Raw genomic sequence first — 7,302 nt, forward strand, 5'->3', positions numbered from 1 at the left:
TGGATGAAAATTCAGCTGTGTGTAAGAATGATTTACAGAACAGCCAGACGTTATCTGCCTGCTGTTCAAAGTGAAGATAAACATAAGGACAGCATGAATGAGTTTTAGACTATGATGATGCAGGATATTATTAGGCAACAGATACTTTACCAGCATATTCAACCTTAATATGTCCCATTCACAGATTCACTCTAGAAGCTGGCAAATTTGGAGTTGCTCATTAGATATTATAACAAAGGTAATAGCAATAGCACTTAGACTTATATACCGCTTCATAGTACTTTTACAGCCCTCTCTATTCAGTTTACAGAGTCAGCCTATTGCCCCCAACAATCTGGGTCCTCATTTTACCAACCTCGAGAGGATGGAAAGCTGAGTCAACCTTGAGCCTGCTGAGATTCAATCTGCCTAATTTCAGGCATCTGGCAGTCAGCAGAAATAGCCTGCAGTACTGCCCTCTAAACACTGCACCATCTCGACTCTTATTGTATTTAGTGTTATATAATAATAATAATAATAATAATAATAACAACAACAACAACAACAACAACAACAACAACAACTCCGCCATTGCTGGTCCCAAGCCCAGATGAGAAAGGAGGAGGGTTGGGGTCAGGTTGGCATCTGGTCCCATAAAAAAAAACCGCCAAGCCATACAATATGGTGAAAAAACCAAATAAGAATTCCATACTACATCGGTCGTCGCGCAGGTTAACAACGGCTGCAGCAGATGTTGGGGTCCCTGGACATCCGTCAACAAGTGGGCTACAAGTGGACCAGCCAACAAAACAACAAAAATATAGTGCATATGAAAACCGTGCCATAATGGCCTGTTACTACAACTCAGAGCCAGAAAAAAGAGGCTATTTAAAGCGAATGTATGAATTATGGAAACAACAATATCCAGATTCAAATGTTAGTGAACAACGACTAGCAGATCAAAGGCGATTTATTATACGGAATAAAGTGTTTAGTGAAGTTGAACATGAGGAAATTCAGGCAAATTGCAAAACCCAAAAAACAATATCACAAGCGGAAATAACTGATATTCAAGACACAACTAAAGACACTATAGTAGAACTCCCAGAAGAAGCTCTCGGGGAGGAAATAATATCACCACCACTAGAACCAGTTATCACTGAACCAACTGATGAACTAACTCAAAAACAAAAAGAATTGAAGGATAAGATCATGGAGCATTTTCTACTTAATGAGGAAAGGCAACGTTTACCATCACTAAAAACAATTCAAAAGCAAACAGTTGAAGAAGTAAAGCAAACAGTTGAAGAAGAAAAACATGCACTGGCTGATTATTTAAAAGAAAGTCAAGAACATCTATTAATCAAAGTAAAGAACAAAAATCTACTGAAGGCCCAACAGATGAAACAAGAATACAGAAAAGATGTGATAAAATCAAGAATGGAGAGTTGGCAGAACAAAGCACTGCATGGCCAATTTCTGGGGAAAAAAAAGATAAAGTGGACAGTGAACAAACTTGGTTATGGTTAACAACAGGTACATTAAAGAAAGAAACAGAGTCACTAATCCTGGCTGCGCAAGAACAAGCTATCCGCACAAATGCCATTAAGGCCAAAATCGAAAAATCCTCTGATGATGCCAAATGCAGACTTTGCAAAGAAGCTGATGAAACTGTTGATCACATACTCAGCTGCTGTAAAAAAATAGCGCAGACTGATTATAAATTGCAACACAATTCAGTAGCACAAATGATCCATTGGAATTTGTGAAAAAATTATAATATTAAAACAGCAACAAACTGGTGGGAACATCAGCCTGAAAAAGTCACCGAAAATCAGATGGTCAAGATCTTGTGGGATTTCCGTATACAAACCGACAAAATACTGGCGCATAATACACCAGACATCACACTGGTTGAGAAAAATAAGGTCACAATCATAGACATCGCAATACCAGGTGATAGCAGGGTCGCTGACAAGGAACATGAAAAAATTGCAAAATACCAGGACTTAAAAATCGAAATTCAACGACTATGGCACAAACCAGCAGTGGTAATTCCAGTGGTAATTGGCACACTGGGCGCTATTCCAAAAGCACTGGAATTACATTTAAAACAGTTAAAAATTGACAAAATCACCATCAGTCAAATGTAAAAAGCCGCACTGCTTGGATCTGCATGCATATTACGAAAATACATTACGACGTCCTAGGCCTCTAGGTGAGGCCCGACTAGTAACCAATGCCAAATCCGGCGAAACAACTGGCCGCTGTGATACAATTGTATTGTAATAATAGCAATTATTATTATACAATTGTATCACAGCGGCCAGTTGTTTCGCCGGATGTCGTATCCCTCCACTGCTCCTGTGCATAGCTAGATAGCATTCTCCACTGATGGCACTCAGAGCATTCCCATCTTACCAGACTGGATTGGAGAGAAAGAAACAATGGAGAGCAGACCAACTATCAGATATCCCAGTCCAAAGTCATGCAGGGCTTTGAAGGTGACAAATAACACATTGAATTGCACCCACTGTGGTAATGGTGTCCTACATGCAAATTAACCAACACTGTATATTACCCATGCAGCTGCATTCTGCACAGTGGTGAGATTAATTTTTTTTTACTACCAGTTCTGTGGGTATGGCTTGGTGGGCATGGTGTGACTTAGTGGGCATGGCTTCGTGCACATGACTTGGTGGGCATGGCAGGGGAAGGACACTGTAAAATCTCTATTCTCTCCTCACTCCAGGGGAAGGTAACTGCAAAATAACCATTTCCTCGTGATCAGCTGGGACTCAGGAGGCAGAGAATAGATGGAGCCAGGGCAAGTACAGGTGGTATTTACCGGTTCTCTGAACAATTCAAAATTTCTGCTACGAGTTCTCCAGAACTGGTCAGAACCTGCTGAATACCTCTCTGATTCTGCACCAGTTGAAGCTCCCAAATGATTTTCAAGGACAGCCCCAAGGAGACCATAGAGCAGAAATCCAGACAGGATGTTACAAGAGCATGAGTGACAGGGAGCAGGGCCTTGAATGTCATTTTCAAAGATTTTATAATAATCATTAAAGTGTTTAAACATCCAAAAGATAAAAGCTGAAAAAAAAATCTAGTAGTCTATGGTAGCTATTGCAGCAGTTTTCAATTTCAGACTTATGCCCTGGTTCTTATGAAGTGCACAACATTTGAAGAAATCTAGATGCTCAGGAACAACATCTGTCAATATCTGAATATTAATTAGCTTTATATTAATTGCACACATAAATATAATCTTGGTACACTTAGATGTCCACCTGCTACTTAAATTTTATTCAGATAACTGAAGATAAAATTTAACATTAAAATATTTGTTCTATTCAGAGGATGAACGATTACATGTCAGTTCTGTTAACCTCATTAAATTTCACAAAATCCTGTAAGATGTGAATGTCAATATGGCACCTATGGGTACAAATTTGCCATTAATTGGGCTCCTTGCCTCTTCGTATTAATTTTTAAAATTGATTTTTTGTAATTAAAGTAATTTTTAAAAAAGCAGAGAACATGCTTAAAGTACTTATTTATAAGTCTGCATTGGGGAAACCATAGGAAATCTCAAAAATTAAAAATAGCATGAGGTTACCACCCAATGTTTTATTGTGGTTGTTTTATAACAACCACAAACTATAAGTTGGAACAAGAGCTTCCTACAGAGCTAAAAGACAAAGCAAAATGCAGTTCAAAAAGGCTCTTTTCTGTGTGTTCCCCCCCCAAGCTACATTTATCATGACAACTAAAAGGCAAGGCTGTCCATATTAGACATTTGTGTGAGATGACACAACTTATTTTCGAAATTTCAAATGCACTCAGTGGCCTCCCCCAAAAAATTAAACTTTCCTAATAATCTGCATTATTCCGGAACAAACCTGGAGAAGACCAAGCAACTATAGAGGGAAACAAGGAGAAGGAAATGTATATTATATGAATGGAGGTCTCTTATGTATTGTGAAAAATCACTCATAAATTCCATAGAGATCTTTTAGTACTCTAAATCAGGGCTCCCCAATGAGCTATTTGCAACCAGGATACAGAAACAGTAGGCGAGCACAGCACACAAGTGTATTCCCACTTGTGTGAGCTGCAGGCAAAATGTGCATGCACAGCCCCTTTGTGTGAGTGGCTGGCGTGCTAGCCACCTGGGCATAACCATTCCCTCTCCCCACCCCAGTCCCCAAAAACTGGAAAAGTTGGGGAACTCGGCTTTAAATCAATCACGGGCCAGGGAATATTAAGAATCTATTGGATCCAGGTTCCAGCTTCTGTTACTGCTGTTTTGCTCAGGGATGCGCATGCGCAGAAGCAAAAAAGAAGATCACAGCAGCTACGTCGCCGCTGATAGAACCTGTTCGGCCCGTGGCCAACCGATTTACTACCTACTCGGCCAAACCGGTCTGAACCTGTAGGAACCCACTTCTGATTGGATCTATCTGGCACGCTGATACTTTTTCTGATATTGCATGCAGGTTTGTAAGAAACCTATAACACCCCTATTAGCATAACTGTGTCTTTCTTTCTTTGTTTTTAATCTCCAATATAATATTCTGGATACATATTGCTTAAGCTATGGTATTTTTATATAGTTCTTGTGCCTAATAGGTTTGGTGTGCCTATAGTCAGCATAGCGCTAGCAAATGAAACCAAAAATCTATTGCTCATTAAGGAACGTCATATCTTCCCAATATTTTATGACCCTTCTCAAGTAAGGCAAGGATTCTTGAAAGGACAGGAATCAGTTTTCTTTTTATGCATCTTTGTGATGTGAATACTTAGTGCCAACAGCACCAGTTTTATTTGCATTATGGTATCATGAGACTGTGTTAAGAAGCAGAGAAACCTATTATCTGTACATCAACACAACTTCAGAAATGCAATTCTTTTATCTTTCTTCATCATTTATGCCAAATGAAAATAAAGCAAATATTTGAAATGTCACGCACACCACCCCATTAGAATCGATGTCAGTCACACCCTGCTCAGTCCATTCATTAAGTATGATTTGCAACATTCAGACTACTGAGGAATGGCAATTGTTACTCAAGGCAGCTGCTGAAGGATAGCAATATTTATCTCAAGCTAATGAGGGTGGAAATGGGACTACAGTATTTCCTGCTGCCTTGTTTACACAAAAATGCTGCAGTTCACCAAGGCAAGATTAGTTTGCTAGTTCAGACCTTTGAATTCTGATCTCCTTGCATTGTTTAAGAATTTTAGCCAATAGTCCTTGTATTTCTTTCTCTGTGTTATGCATTCATATATATATTGAAACAAATACACATGCATATAATGCATCTCTATATAGATAGTGTACTGTGTATCTTACAGGTCTTGTTTTTTCCCCCTCATAATTTGTAACAGAAAATCCACATTCAAACGTCAGTTATGTCTCCTGAGGTCTACACTTCCATGCAGACCTATATTTGTAGCAGTGGTTAAATTCATTTTTTTTTACAACTGGTTCTGTGGGTGTCGCTTGGTGGGCGTGGTGTAGCCTAGTGGGTGTGGTGTGGTTTGGTGGGCATGACAGGGGAAGGATACTGCAAAATCCCCATTCCGACCCCACTCTGGGGCCAGCCAGAGATGATTCTCTGAACTACTCAAAATTTCCGTTACTGGTTCTCCAGAACCTGTCAGAACCTGCTGGTTTTCACCCCATTTGTAGCCCTCTTGAGAAACTGGCTTCCTCAAGCTTTATATATATCTAATAAGAGTTGTCCAGGTGCTACTATTCCATTAGATTGTAGTGGAAAAACAGTCAGAAAACAGCACTTCCTTCACAGCTCAGGAGAGGAGTAATTACAATGCTCTTAATTATATCTTTATGTGTTTTTCTAGTCTTCTATGCCTTGAACATGTAGAACTAATCCTTAAGGAAATTGAACCTTTCCTGGATGTTTTCAAATAAAGGTCTTATAGGCATTTGTGAGGGTTAACTTGGACTCTTGTACAAGCTGGGTTTAAGAGTCTACAGGGCCCATTTTCAAGTTATGCTTCCGTGAATAACTGTGGAGGGAATTGTCCTGAAGGAGAGGACGAAATGCCATTACCAAGGCAATAGTCAAATAAGAAGGTTTGAGCTTGGGCGAATTGGAAAGGAAAAATACCCCTAAGCTTAAATTAAAAAAAAAATCTTAAAAGGAAAAAAAAAGCCTAAATCCAACAAATTTTATCAAGGTTTCAAATAAGGAGGAAACTAAAGGTTATGCTTCTAGGCACAATCATGTGATCAAAACCATGGCCTTTTTAATATACATTGTTGTAGTTGTTAGTTGCGAAGTTGTGTCTGACCCATTGTGACCCCATGGACAACGTTCCTCCAGACCTTCCTGACCTGTGTCATCCTCTGGAGTCCATTTAAGCTCACGCCTATTGTTTTGGTGACTCCATCCAGCCACCTCATTCTCTGATGTCCCCTTCTTCTTTTGCCCTCAATCTTTCCAAGCATTAGGTTTTTCTCCAGTGAGTCCTTCCCTCTCATTAGGTGGCCAAAGTATTTGAGTTTCATGTTCAGGATCTGGCCTTCTAAAGAGCAGTCTGGGTTGATCTCCTCTGGGAGTGACCAGTTTGATCGCCTTGCAGTCCAAGAGACTTCTGCAGCACCATAATTCAAAGGCTTCAATTCTTTGGTGCTCGGCCTTTCTTATGGTCCAAACTTTACAGCCGTACATTGCAACTGGGGAAACCATAGCCTTGACTATATACACTTTTGTTGGCAGGGTGATGTCTCTGCTTTTTAGTAATATACATTGTCCATGGATAATAAAGAATCAAGAAGCCAATCACTTAGTTCAAGGGTGACAAACTAGTGGCCCGTGGGCCGGATGCGTCATGTGCTGGACTCATCCTAACCCAGTTTAGCAAAAGGGGGAAAGTCCCGATATGTCATGTGACACCACCATGACACTGCACTCTTGACTTAGTTGACTCCACCATTTTCGCTTTTTTGATTCTTACTTCCTGAACTATGGTAGTATCTTGGCATAGAATTCAACATCTTCTCACCAAGGAGGGATCGCTCAGTTTGCCCTTGGCCAAAACCAGAGGGAAGATTTGTTTTTCACCCTCTCTAATATAATAAACAGTGCAGAGTTTTCCTGCATTTCCTGCAAGAGCCAAGGTGGCACAGTGGTTAAATGCAGCACTGCAGGCTACTGCTAGATCAGCAGGTCAGCGGTTCAAATCTCACCGGCTCAGGGTTGACTCAGCCTTCCATCCTTCCGAGGTGGGTAAAATGAGGACCCAGATTGTTGGGGGCAATATGCTGACTCTCTGTAAACCGCTTAG

The sequence above is a fragment of the Thamnophis sirtalis genome, unplaced genomic scaffold (assembly GCF_051295495.1).
Source record: "Thamnophis sirtalis isolate CommonGarterSnake01/CBP01778 unplaced genomic scaffold, rThaSir2_p1.2 scaffold_10, whole genome shotgun sequence".
NCBI classification, from domain to species: Eukaryota; Metazoa; Chordata; class Lepidosauria; order Squamata; family Natricidae; genus Thamnophis; species Thamnophis sirtalis.